Source organism: Lactuca sativa, chromosome 5 (genome assembly GCF_002870075.4).
Source record: "Lactuca sativa cultivar Salinas chromosome 5, Lsat_Salinas_v11, whole genome shotgun sequence".
NCBI classification, from domain to species: domain Eukaryota; kingdom Viridiplantae; phylum Streptophyta; class Magnoliopsida; order Asterales; family Asteraceae; genus Lactuca; species Lactuca sativa.
In genome coordinates this window covers 230108320-230123256 of record NC_056627.2, presented here as the reverse complement: position 1 = coordinate 230123256, position 14937 = coordinate 230108320, and the positions used below count along the sequence as shown (strand labels likewise).

Genomic DNA, 14937 nt, shown 5'->3' with positions numbered 1-14937 from the left:
GTTCTTGTCCGGACTTAGCAACTTATGCCAAACAATCTTCATATTCAGTTGCAAATCTTGGACATGCCTTTCATGTTGATTGTAAGATAAAAGAGACAACATCGGATTGGTATGTTAACTCTGGTGCCACCGCTTATATGGCGCCATCACCAACTCATGTGGATTCATCTACTCCTTATCCACGAAATGAGCAAGTCTACTTTGGCAATGGTAATGTCCTTCCCATCTCTCATACTGGTACACTATCGATTAACCCTCATTTGAAATTAAAGGATGCCCTTATTGTACCTAATATCAAGAAGAAACTACTATCGGTTAGCAAACTCACTAACGATTACCCAGTTGATTTCTTGTTCTCTCAATCTTATTTCATTATTCAGGACTCAATCACCAAGGATATTCTAGCAAAAGGGACGCATAAGGCTGGATTATATATTTTTAGCCCCAGTTTTCAAGCACTAGTAGCTATTGTTATTTCTTCTTCCAAAGCTTCTTTTAAATTATGGCATAAACGCCTTGGACATGTAAACCATGATGTTCTCTGTGTTTTAAATAAACATGGGTGCTTACATCTTACATATATTTTACCTAGACTAACCATTTGTCCATCTTGTGAGCTTTCAAAACAACATCATTTACCTTTCCAATTAAATGTGAAACGCTCACTTAATGTCCTTGATTTAGTGCATTGTGATTTATGGGGACCCCTCCCGTTGCTTCAAATGATGGTTATTGTTACTATGTTTTATTTGTTGATGACTACGTCCTTAAATTTTTTTTACAGTTTGTCCAAACTCAATTTTCTTGCAAACTAAAGGTGTTTCAAAGTGAAGGAAGTACGGAATTTCTAAATAATCAGTTTCGGCGTTTATTTCTTGGCAACGGTACTCATCACCAAATGTCTTGTCTGTATCTCCGCAACAAAATGGACGGTTAGAATGTAAACACCACCATCTTACCGAAACGGGACTCGCTATGTTATTTGGTGCCAATGCACCCCCACCTTTTGGGTTTATGCTTTCTCTTTGGCAGTTCACATTATTAATCGTCTTCCCACAAAGATATTAGACAACAAATCACCATTTGAATTGCTTTTTCATTCGGTGCCAAACTATACCAATTTTAAAGTGTTTGAATATCGTGTCTTCCCATATTTATGACCTTACTCTAACCATAAACTCACACCCTGAAGCATAGAGTGCATTTTTATTGGTTATTGTACTCAATATAAAGGGTACAATTGTCTTGATCCAAACACATCCAAGGTGTATATTACACGACACGCAAGGTTTGATGAGTTTTCTTTTCCGTTCTCAAATAAAACTACATCTTCCCACATATCTCACCTATTTTTGAGCACTTATGAAGATAATAGTTCCTTATGCTCCACTACCTCTCAAACATCCCCACTACCATCCCCCATTCTTCCTACACCATCCACCACTTATACTTCATGTGATCATGATGACTCTTTTCTTACAATAATCTCTCTAGTAGCTCCAACTTCTCTTGACTCCTAAACTTTAGGTCAATTGTCTACACCATCCTCTGACATGCCTTCACCTCTTCCTTCTAATCCTCCTACATCGTCATCAATACCTGAACCTTCCACAACATCTACTCACCAAATGGTGACTAGACACAAGGATGGAATTGTAAAGCCTAAACACATAGTGGACTTACTAGCTATTGCTCATACGCATCTTCACAATGCCTTGTTAGCATCTAAAGAACCCAAGGGTTTTAAATCGGCTTCCAAACAAAAGCATTGGTGTGACGCTATGTCGGAAGAACTCACGACTCTTCACCAAAACAATACATGGACTCTTGTTCCCTGACCGTTAAAAGAAAATGTGGTTGGCTCAAAAAGGGTATTCCACACTAAATACCACGCTGATGGTTCTATTGATCGCTATAAAGCTCGACTTATAGCTCAAGGTTTTTCACAAATACCCAGTTTTGATTTCTCACATACCTTCAACCTTGTTGTTAAATCCACCACGGTTCGTCTAGTTCTTGCTCTTGCAGTTACAATAAATGGAATATTCATCAACTAGACGTCAAAAATGCATTCTTAAATGGCAATCTCCAAGAAACGGTCTACATGGAACAACCGCCAGGTTTTGCTGATGCTCATAATCCAGACTATGTTTGTCGTCTCAACAAAGCTCTTTATGGTCTCAAACAAGCTCCATGTGCTTGGTTTCAACGGCTAAGCAACTTTTTAATTCAACAAGGTTTCACTTGTAGTCAAGCAAGCACATCTCTTTTCATCTTCCATCGAGGTGCATGTCTATTGTATTTATTGGTGTACGTAGATGATATCATCATCACTAGAAATCATGATCCCTCAATCCACCGTTTGATTGAGCGATTGAAAACTGAGTTTGCTATTAAAGACTTAGGAAAATTAAGTTATTTTCTCGGTCTGGAGGTCACTTATACGGATGACGGTTTGATTCTTAGTCAAACAAAGTACGCTCATGACATTCTCTCTAGAGCCGACTTATTGGATTCGAAACCGGTAGGAACTCCTCTTGCTACACAAGACATTTTTAGCAGTTCTAACTCTGCATTTCATGATCCTATTTTATATCGATGTCTCGTTGGTGCTCTTTAGTATTTGACTATTACAAGACCTGACTTATCATATGCTGTAACCAAGCAAGTCAGTTTCTTCATTCTCCAACGGATCATCATTTTCAACCGGTAAAAAGGATCATTCGATATGTTAAAGGTACACTCACTACCTCTCTCTCTCTCTCTCTCTCTCTATATATATATATATATATATATATATATATATATATATATATATATATATATATATATATATATATATATATATATATAAACACAAAGAAAGTAACTCACTCGATCAACTTCCCACTACTTTTTAGAGCATAGGGCCCACCAGCTAGCCTAGAAGCACAAGTTACCTAGTCTGCGTTCGTCATGAATTCGAAGAAAGCTTCTGGCATGATTGTCCACTGTGCACATGGTGAGAAACTCTCCAGCAACAACGTATCCATATCAAAATATGTTGTCAATAAATTCATAAGTTAAAAAAAACAAAAGATTCTGCTATATACTTTTATTACTTAATTTTGTAATTAGTCATCAACTATTACATTCAAATATAACCACCCACACTTAGTTAGACCGAATAATAAAGCCTAGAAATTTCTATATATTCATTGGTTCAGGATAATACCTAGGTGACCTGCAAGAGTGACATATTCATACATAATAAGCCTATAACATTCGTTCATGTTTCCACATATTGATCTAACCATGGGCACCGGTGCCATTTGTGGGGTAGGCACACTACATTTCCTTATAAAATCGGCTCATGGAAGGTTAGGAATTTACTTTATGTCATTATTTAATGTTTTGGGGACTTTTTCGTTTACTTGAAGCTATTAAATGGAAATTATTTTGGGGGACGGGATGAAAATGAAAGAAATATTAATTTGATTAGAAGGGATAAGATTGTGTCTTGAAAAGATAGAGGTGGTTTATGGGTGGGAAGCTTATATGATTTTAATTGTGCTTTGCTTAAAAAAATGGAGGCGGTGGTTGTTAATTAATGACTATAATTCCTTATAGGTTCGGTTATAAAAAATGTGCACTGGGAAGATGGTTTCTTAGGACTGAACGGAGAGAGGCCTAAGGTTATGAGTGTATGTGATAAAATAGTCGAGTTTATAAACTATCTATGCAACATGCGTACGTCGTCCTTCATTATGTGTCGAGGAAAACACTGATGGAATACCAACGGAACACGACATAAATGAGAGACCGTGAGTTTGTGATGGAACAAAATAATACCGACGTACAAGAATATCGTCAGTTTTTGAATAATTTTTTTTCTTGACCATCACAAATCCGTCGTTAATTATAAATATGTGAAAAAAATGCAATGTCGGGATCAAACCCATACCAACGATTGGGGTGGAGGGGACAACTTACCACCCGATGATATTTCTTAGTTTTTATGACGAGACACTTGTGTTTTTCTTTGTTTTTGGTATAAGACAATTGTTATATCTTATATTTATGTGTGAAATCACTTGGTAATGTATAATTGAGTTTTGTATGGAACACTCGTGTGTATTTTAACATTTTTATTGCAATGTTTTCTTAGGTTTGAGTTTGAATATTATTATTATTATTATTATGTTGGTAAAGTTGTGACAACCAATTCTGTCGGTAAAGATTAGCAACGGGCTAAAACACGACCGCCTCAAATCCGTCGCTAATAGCCATCTCCACTAAATGCCTACGGATTTGCCGGATATCCCCCCTCTTCTAGTAGTGTCATGAGTACGTAACTAGGCTGACATCAGACATGTGAAGTAATTTATTTCACCTCATGCATCTAGAGTGGCACGAAATGATCTATGGGTGTCGACGTACACGACATTAATGGTTCATGGTTCCTTTGAAATATTCGAACCTATGCATACGAAGTAAATTTTTTGGTAATATCATTAATGCCAATTTCTAGTTTAAATATAGAAAATACATACTTTCATTCACGATATACATTGAAATATTACATTAAGATTAGTTGGTGGTCAAGAATCAAGATTTCAACAATCGAACATTAAGTCTTCTAAGCCATACAGAATGAAAAATCATGTGAAAGACATCAAAATGTTTAGCTGGCATGTTAACCGCAAAATGTCTTTGCACTTCCATTAACCTTCTTTGCATTTGCAAATACCTCGAATAAGGTATCTCTTGCAAAATGGTTTTGAGATTTGGAATGTCATCTACGGGTACTTGTACTGAAAACTGACTCCAATCCAACACATCGCTATATGGTATAACGTAATGACTCTTGATGATTACTGGAACACATCCCACGTAGATTGCTTCTGTTAACCTACTGCTTGCAACTTAATAACCGCTAGGACATAAGCAATACTTACTTTTTGTCAACCATTCGGTGTGGTTTTCTCCTTTCGGAAGGTAATTGTAAACTTGAATATCGTTATCTTCATTGTTTCCCCAATGTTCGAATAAACGTTTTCTTACATAACCATGTATTCCACCTGCAAAGAATGCGAAGATTGAACGATTATAAGGTGAGTGGCCACTACTTACGACTGGGATATTGTTGAATGGCGCTTTACTCTCACTCATCGACACATCTCGACTTGGAACGAAACCTTCCGAGCTATTGGCATTGCAAAGCACTCTTATGAAATTCTCAAAGAGTTTAAGGTTTCCTTTTGAAACAAATGGGCCCTGTTATACATGCAAATAGTTTTCTTCAATCAATAAATGCATTATAATACATGCATAACTTGGTAATATTAGCTAGCAAATTAAGATATAGCTAACTAATAGGTGCATGTCCTCACAAAACTAGTTAGCTAGCATCATAGTACATACCCAATCATGACATGATACAAAGAAGTGATCAGCTCCGTTGCTACGGTTCCAATAAGGATATTTTTCGGCGATGACATTAATGTAGTCTTCGACAATTGGTTGCAATGTCCGATCAATAAAAGCAAAGGGTTCATCATCAGGCATAAAAAGGTAGTGAACAATCTTTGTTATACTTATGGGGATAAAGAAGACATGTGCTTCATCGGGATGCTTAGCCACCATTGGATTTCCTTTTCTCTCCATCTCCTCGATGAAGTCACCCTCGATACTATATACAAATTTCATCGGACCATTGTGCATCAAGGGGACATCTCCTTCCTTATAAGCCCATATTTTGAATGTCTTCATCATCTCCGTATGACTCCTGAATGATTCATTGAAATCTAAGGGTTAGAATCTGAAGGGCTATTCAGCATATTCGAATAGAAGTTATAAAATGCAGAATTACAATAAAATTATAGAAAATACTGTAATTTTTGTTATTTTAAATTAGGGTTTATATAAACAAAAAATGAGCATTGTCTTCAAGGAATGAGACTAAAAAGATCAAGAAAACTCTATGAATTAAAAACACTTAACTGAAAAAAGGCAAACGGGTTCTTGTAGACCGTTCCATGGTGGATGAAACTCCCATTTATTTGACTCGATGCAAAGCTCTTCTCAACAATCGCTTTGCGAATTTTACCTCTTGCCTTAGCTAACTGTTTTTCAATTCTTGCCAATCTAATGTCATTTTCCTAACGATTAAGCACATTTGAAAAAATGGGTTATTGTTACGTTCACACCAGAATAAGTAAAATATGTAAGGAAAAGATAATGTAAAAAAATTTGTATGTCCCAAAGGAATGAATATAAAAAATTACTTTGATCTTGGGTTCAGCATCATCTTGCAGAAGTCTGAAGATTGAAGGTAATGGCAAACCGGAGGAAGAAAGAATATTGTGGGATTGATTTATTGGAGATAAAAAAACAACAAGGAAGAGAAGTGAAAGTAAGGTGAATGTGATAATGAATTTGGTGGCAAGCGCCATTTTTTTGTCCTTGTGGATCATCTTCTACATATCCGCCTTCTGTGTAAATTGTATAGTACACCTCATTTGGCATATCCGTACATTTTCATACTATTCCACTGTGCGATACCTCAATTTTATAATGTGTGAATATTATGTTCAACAATAATTTTAAACATTATATATGAATTTGACATGATACACTAAAGTTATGACCGATGGGTGCTCAAAAACAGATATGCCAAAATTATTACTACCAAACCCAAACCCAAGACATCTGGTTTTACAGGGTATACATGCACGTTGGTCAAGTATTTATTATTCCCACCATACTGAATGGTTGTAGTCTTGTAGATCCCAGTAACAAATAGTATTAAGGGCCAAAGAATATGGAGTACGTTTCGGGAAGTGTCGTTTTTTCGAAAAAAAATAAAAAATAAAAATAACTTTTAACTTAAATTTAACTCCACCTTTCACATTAATTATCTAAGACTTTTTTGAACAGCACATTAATTATCTAAGATATCTTGCTTAATTCAACGACTCGAAAGTTCTCATTAAGTCAGCCCTTGAAGTTTGATACCACCATTAAAATATTAAAAGATCAGAAAATATTCAATCTCATACAAACAAACTGAACATAATGCAACTCCTTTTTTTTATGATGACAAACAGATACCTTCTAATATTACTTCTATATTTACAGTTTTGTCTATCGCCAGCCTTGAAAACAATCCAACCTGAAACGTATACGGAAATGATTTTCACCCCAACAGGAAGAATGTAGTGAAATAATCATGTTAAAAGATTTCAGTTATTCTAATAAAGTATTGGAAAACTATTTATCTACTAATGAGGTTTATCTATAGTTATTATCTAATGGCTGGAGACCCAATGATCGAGCACAAATTAGGGCAAAGAAGGCGCAGTACGTTGAGTGAATAACAACTTCATATAATTTATTTTATTTTTCTTAGGAATTCTAAATGGAGATTATTTTAATTATGTGGTTTATATCAAAGTCTTTTTTTTTTTTCATAAAATACTCTACATTTTGACCCTTTTTTTTCCCTTTTAGATGTAAATTTTTTTTTCTGTTTAAAAAACTACTCAATTTTTACATATTACTTATTATTTCAGCCTCCAACAGATTACCAACAGCAGAGAAACAGTCTTTTTTTTTTCCATAAAAGACCTATTTTGAAGTTTTTTCCATTTTAAACCTGATTTTTTTTAAATAATAAACAAAACTTTAACTTATTCATTATTATTTCATTAATGGATCTGATTAACAACAAGTAACCCTATATTCCCTAACTCATATGTCCATAAACATCGATCACCTAAAAGAAGAACCGATTATAATTCCTACGTCACATTTATTAGTTTTTTTTTTCTTAAAGTTAGTATGTGTACTATTAAAGTTGAGTTTATTGAAAAAAAAAGTTTTAGGTCTAAATCAGGAAAATAATAAAAAGGGTAGGGTTTTTTATGGGAAAAAAAACTCAATTAATTACCTACAACCTGTGTTAGAGGCTGAAATAAAAAGTAATATATAAACATTGAGTCTTTTTTTAAAAAAAAAATTACGTCTAAAAAGAAAAAATTAAAATATAAGCTTTCTTTTTTAATGAAAAACCCCTTTATATCATCATGACTTTGAATCTCATTTTGATAACCACTTAATATAACTTCATGGTATACAAAAATTAGTTATACTACAACATATGTTTAATAATTAGGAATATGTTTACTAATTAGGGACTATATGTCTATATAATCAATACATGGAATCTAACTGTAACCTTTCTCTACTAACCGAAAGGTAGTATGTGAGGTAGGAAGCTTCGCCTCAATTTGAGTATCATCTTTCCTTGTTCCGGATGATTCCTCCATACCAGTAGAAGAATCACTGATTTGTTGAATCATGGAAGTCTCAATAAATGTAACATCGATCACTTGAGATAATAACTTTCTTCAGATTTAAAACTTCACAACTTGTATCCTTTTACCTGAATGTTCTCCATTATAATGTTATTCATCTTTCTCTACACCATTTTGAGTGATGCCTTCCTATTAGCAATTGACATTAACCCGTCTAAGCAAAACTCTGACCCATTATTCATATGAAGATACATTACCGTAAATATTGTCTACTTTTCAACCTATACTTTCCAAAATTTAAAAGAACAAAAACGTCTCCCTTATGTTTCAAAAAGAAAGACTAGATCGATCTTGAGAAATCATTAATGATAGTAAGCATATAAAAAAGCTTCATCTTCTCAAGCAACTAACACTCGTCCCCATAAATATGAGTGACCATAGTTAAGTAGATATTTTGATTATATAAATACCACTCATAAACCTTACTTGTTTTGCATTACAATATATATAGTCTTCACAAAAATTGAGGTTGACAACCTTTTATTCACCAAGTAATTATCTTCGTCTCAATTCAAACATGCCTTGAAAAATAATATGACTGAATTGAAGGCAACAAAGACAAGACTAGTCTGGATCATATATAGATTTTGAAAAACTAGTTGCATCCCTCGAAATTGTTTTTCCATCACGAAAGTAGAGGTTTGAGGTTTTTCGTTTGGCCCTTAAAGTGTCAGAACCATATTTAGTTGCCATGATCACTCCACCTTTTCCAACAAACTCATAACCCTTTTCGTCTAAGGAACTGAGGGGTAACAAGTTCCATATAAGGTCAAGAACATATTTAACATTCCCCATGGTTCGCGTAACTACATCAAATATACAGATTCTTACCAACACACACCCAACCACCAAACATGTGGTATTGATCTGGTTAACAATTAACTTCTTTAAACATATAAAACCAATTTCTATTAGGATCCATGTAAAAAGGAAAACCAAAGTCTAGTGTCCATTCTCCAGTAGATTTTACACCATTTGAATAAACTATTCGAAGTTCTCCACTACAACCAATGTTTGCTACATTGGAATCACCAGAATTTTTACCATGTTTACCACTTGCTGCTGCTTTCTCTTTTTCTTTATTCTTTAACTTGAAACATTCATTGATTATGCGTCCTTTTTTATGGTTGTAATTGTAAAACTTTTGTTTGGTTTTTAGACTTACATCTTGCTATATTGTAGGATTTCTCGTTCTTCCTTTTAACATTTGAAAATTCGAATTTCATGTCACTTAAACCACCACTTGTAATATGTTAATTTTCTCATTTGAATCTAAAATTATCAACAATTAATTTAAAATGAGAGTGTCATGTCTATAAAAATAATATCACAAAAATAGAGTATAAGATTTAGGCAAATATGATAGTAAAAATGAAGCCAAATGTTCATATTCATATTCAAACATCTATAAGTTACCGACCGACTTTTTGAATGTTGATATATGTTCGGTTATAGAACTCTCATTAATCATTGTAAGATTGAACAATCATTGCTTTAAATGCAACTTGTTTGGTAATCTCTTAGACATGAACAATTTCTCCAAATTTAGCCATAAAGAAGCCACTAAAGTTTGCTTTTAAAACATCCTGTAAAACATCGTTTGGGAAGTGAAAACAAATTTGGGACAAAGCTTTTAGATCTTCCACCTCTTTTTCCTCTTTAGACCATGAAATACGCATCTTCTCAAAACCCAAAAATGCATTGTGTAAATCTATTTGTATAAGTGTACTCTCATCTTTACTTGCCACATGGGAAACATAGTGTTTCGATTTAACGAAGAAATATTGTACTCCATCGAAGACATGATCAATCAATTGCTATGATAATCCCAATAAACTAATACTAAATCTCGGAATCTCTAATAGCAATTGTAGTAACCGTTAGTGCAAAACACACTAAGAATCTGAATAACTTAGAATAATATTAGTTCAATGTTCAATGTAATTAAGATATTAAACACAAACAACAACTAATGAATTATCAAAAATAAAAATAAAAGAGGCATAAAGATTTATGTGGGAAACCCAAATTCTGAAAAAAAAAAAAAAAAAAAAACCATGCAAAGAGATAGCCAAGAATGAATCTACTATAAACTTTACGTGTTTACAAAGCTTTAGAAAAGAGATTATAATGAAGTAGAACAGTGGTTTGGTAATTAGGGTTAATAAAATTTTGATTTGTGTCACCTTTTCTTGGCAAAAGAAATATAATGTATCTAATTGATTCTTACGTCGAGTTTAAAAGGCACAATTAAGTCGATTTTTCCAAAAGTCAGTTCAACTCTCGAAGAACACTTGTCATTTTTGGAAGACATAATCCATAACTTTTCTTTATAATATGTAAAATCTATCTAGTGTTTAGACCTAAGGCACTTAGGGTTTAGGCAAGGCTAATGCCCCTTTTATATATATATATATATATATATATATATATATATATATATATATATATATATATATATATATATATATATATATATATATTTATTTATTTATTTATTTATTTATTTATTTGATGTTTAACTTTCACTATTAATCAATCAATCTACTATCTATCATGGTATTTATTAGAATTTACCTTAAATACTAACATACTAACAATCATTAGTATTTTTATCCGAGTATTTTTATGTATATTACTGTATTGTAGCAAAAAGAGATTCATGTAGTATTAACCTTAGGTGTTTGGAATGTTTATGTATTTAATGCTAAGGAATATAATGTAAGTCAAAATGTTTCTTTTAATTGTTACTATACCAACTTTTGTTAATATAGCGACATAGTGTAGATATATTGTTGGTGATTTTATATCACTAATGTTATTTAAGTGTAATGGGGTTAATTTGTTGATCAATGTCACTTTGACAATTATTGAAGAAATCGGTATGGTGTGGAGTGCACATTTATTTAATTTTGTCTTTGTTGAAAGTATACTGCTATTTAGGGGCGAAGCCCCTAAACCGACAAGGGTCTGGGGCAGTGCCCTTGGGAGCGGGGTCCAAGGGGCAGACCCCCTGGCTGGGATCCAAAGACGTTCAGTGAAACTATGGCTTCTAGGGATGTTCATTTCTGGAAAGAGGCAATTCATGATGAGATTGATTCTATCATGCATAACAATACTTGGGTATTGGCTGATTTACCTCCTGGTTGCAAGGCATTAGGATGTAAATGGATCCTCAAAAGAAAAATGAAGGTGGATGGCACTATTGATAAGTATAAATCCATATTGGTTATCCAAGGCTTTAGACAAAAGGAGGGCATTGATTTCTTTGATACTTATGCTCCTGTTGCCAGAATTTCTACTATTAGATTATTATTAGCTCTTGCAGCTATACATAATCTTGTGATTCACCAAATGGATGTGAAAACTACATTCTTGAATGGTGACTTGGATGAGGAAATATACATGAAACAACCTGAAGGGTTTATGATGCTTGGAAATGAACACAAAGTGTGCAAGTTGAAGAAATCATTATATGGTTTGAAACAAGCACCAAAACAATGGCATCAAAAGTTTGATGATGTTGTCTTGTCTAATGATTTTGCACTAAACCAAGCTAACAAGTGTGTATATAGAAAATTTGATACTTCTGGTAAAGGAGTCATGATTTGCTTATATATAGATGATATGTTGATTTTTGGTACTGATTTAGAAGAAGTTGATAAAACCAAGAAATTATTATCATCTAGTTTTGATATGAAAGACATGGGGGAGGCTGAGGTAATTCTTGGTATAAGAATTAGAAAAGGAAACAATGGGATTTCAATTTCTCAGCCTCATTATATTAAGAAGATATTGAAAAAGTTTAACTTTGAGAATTGTTCTCCTGTTAGCACTCTTATAGATCCTAGTCTTAAGCTTCTACCTAATAAAGGATCTCCAGTGTCTCAACTTGAATACTCAAGGTCGATTGGTTGTCTAATGTATGCCATAATTAGTACTAGGCTTGATATAGCATATGTTGTAGGAAGGCTTAGTAGATATACTAGTAATCCTAGTTCACATCATTGACAAGCTGTGAGTAGAGTATTCAAGTACTTGAAAGGGACCATGAATTATGGTTTAAATTATAGTGGATATCCTTCTGTTTTGGAAGGTTATTCAGATGTCAACTGGATTAACAACTTAACGGATCACTCCTCTACAAGTGGTTAGGTTTTTCTTCTTGGAGGAGGTGCCATTTCTTGGGCATCTAAGAAACAGACTTGTATTACTAACTCAACCATGGAGTTTGAGTTTGTTGCATTGTCTGCTGCTAGTAAAGAAGCTGAGTGGCTAAGGAATTTGATTTATGAAATTCCATTATGGCCCAAACCGATATCTACCATTTCTATCAGATATGATAGTGCTGCAACATTGGCTAAGGCTTATAGTCAAGTGTACAATGGAAAGTCTATACATTTAGGTGTTAGACATAACATGATTTGTGAGCTCATCATGACTGGTGTGATATTTGTGGAGTTTGTTGTTGGGTTTTGAGCATTCTAACACTCCTAAGTGTACATGCAACCCTAAATACCTTGGATCTATGTTTTCTCTATTATACATGCAAATAAGAACATCCAATGTATTATCCTAATCTAGCATACAAAACAATGAATGTAACAAGATAGAATACATACCTCTTGATGTAGAAAGTCTTCATGAAGCTTGAGTGCCTAGTGCCCCAAGTGTGACACCTCAAATGGAATCACAATCATCAAAACACTTAGAATAGCTTGAGAGAATTCTACACTTCATGAAATCGGCTAGCCCTCTCTAGAATAATACTAGTGCTGATTTTGCCAAGAATAATATCTTTATATAGTGTTACAATTAGGGTAAACTCTTAATTGTCATGGCTTTCCATTTCCTTGGATCCATGGGTTTAAATACACCATGGAGCATCCATTAACCATCCTATGGGTTTTAGCCCAACTTGATTATCCATGGAGCATTAGCCCACTATACAAGTATGGATGATTTACACAATCAACCCATATATTTAATTAGTCTTCTTTTGATCACTTAATTAATCCTAGATTAATTCTTGATCAATACTAATTAAATAATCTTATTATTCTTATTATTAATATACCAGAACTTATAATATATTAATAACCATAAGTGTCTTATTTCTCTCATTATAGTCTATCCAAGTACATGATGGTATGCAACCCAAATGGACCATGCCGGGTCGGGTCAAGTCTTACCAATTATAGTTATGGACTTAGACATTAATCCAACAGTCTCCCACTTGGATAAGTCTAAAACTATTATTGCGTATGACTTCAGGAACCAACTGGCGATCGTAGCTCTCAAAAGCTTCTGTCGAACTCTGACCTTGTAGATGAACTCTGACCTTTGTCAATGACTTGTCCATTAGATAAGGGATCATATATTCCTCCATTCTAGATATCATATGGACTGAGACATCGATTATAATCATTCTCTCTGTCCATTTGTTGTTTCCCGATTTCCGATTTATGACGACTGACTAATTGAACAAATCAAATCAGTCCTGGCCCGGCCGAGCACTTCCATTTGTCATCATCAAATCATCGAGGGGCCCACAGATATCGCTTTTATCTCGAAGGTAAAAGGAATGGATAAACTTCGACTCATATGGCTTGTTCTACTACTTGTTGAATCATACACAAAGGCACGTTTTAAAGCACCAAGTTACCAAATGCGTTTTCGTGCTATCAATGTACTATCAACTCATAGTAACAACTCATATCTCTAGGTTTGAAGAATATAAGATATTATCGTCTCATGATCACTCGTGATAAAATCCATGAAGTGATTCCAATAAGCGCGGGTTGAATCCAATACTCAGAACTTATGAGCACTCATGAGTGTTGTAGCCCTTTGCCCAACACCTTAGACCTCTACAAGCCAACCCATGACAGTCTTAATTCATATCTACTTCCAACATATGACCGACTGTGGATAGTTTGAATAACTTAGTCATTCCAGAAGAATAACCCAGTTTATTCGGGAAGTCAAAACATGCAAAGTGAAACACAATAATAATAGAATCCAATATGGTATCAAAACCTATCACCATATGATTACACATTATTCATTGTATACTGTTTCAGCTATCAACTTTATTCTTGAATTTAAAACAATAGTTGTCCCATGCTCCAAGCATGTACACTATGTTTTCTTAAACACTAGTCATGCCATACACCAAGTATGCATACTATGTTTGTCTATGATCTTTACTTTGTGAACTAGATCAATTGAACATAACTTCAATGGTTCTCTTTTCACACTCCCAAATCCTTACTGCAAATGCAAGAATTTCAAATTCATGCCATTTACTGAAATCTGTTAGATTCTAAACTTATATGCATTGATCCTCTTGTAACGATTATGCACAAACTCACAAAGACTTGGCAACAATCTTACAGAGTATTCCAAAGGAGATCAACTCCTTGGAAATATCCTTCTTGCATTAAGTTTCCTTAATCTTACACAGATTGAAAATTCTAACTTTGAAACATTTCCAGATTCCATTTTGACTATCACTTCTGAACAAGAGTTGCCTCCTTCTAGATTATGTCAATATGGTCCTTCCAGAATTATCACTATA

At 33.9% G+C, this 14937-nt stretch overlaps 1 pseudogene; it reads right to left on the bottom strand.

Annotated features, from left to right (window-relative positions):
- Positions 1-4468: 4468 nt before the first annotated feature.
- Positions 4469-6470, bottom strand: LOC111881877 (probable glycosyltransferase At3g42180; annotated as a pseudogene).
- Between the last annotated feature and the right edge of the window lie 8467 nt (positions 6471-14937).